Below are 365 nucleotides of genomic sequence, written 5' to 3'. Positions count from 1 at the left end.
CCCAAACCACCACCCCCCCCCGGTTGCCAGGAGCTGGGCAGGTGGGTATGAGGTACACCCCTGCACACAGTGATGAGCTCATCTCTTGCTCACTCTGCTTTCCCCTCCTATTAGCATGCTTCTTGTTAACACATGAACTGATTGGTTCCTTGTGCCACTTCTTCCTCTCACCCCCCCAGCCCTGCTGTACAGGGACTGCAAGAGGCTGATACCAGGTCACATTCAGGTCCATATACTGCTTACATTTAATGATGCAACTTGTGTCTTATATCTGCCCGGAGTTCTCAGCGGTCAGCGGCGGTTCGAGTTGTCCCTCTTTTGGACCCCCCCCCCGAACCCCCGGGGCCTACTCTTGATTTTAAAAT

The sequence above is a fragment of the Nanorana parkeri genome, unplaced genomic scaffold (genome assembly GCF_000935625.1).
Source record: "Nanorana parkeri isolate BGI_ZX_2015 unplaced genomic scaffold, ASM93562v1 scaffold237, whole genome shotgun sequence".
NCBI classification, from domain to species: domain Eukaryota; kingdom Metazoa; phylum Chordata; class Amphibia; order Anura; family Dicroglossidae; genus Nanorana; species Nanorana parkeri.
The sequence above is the reverse complement of the archived record's forward strand: the minus strand, read 5'-3'. Positions refer to the sequence as shown.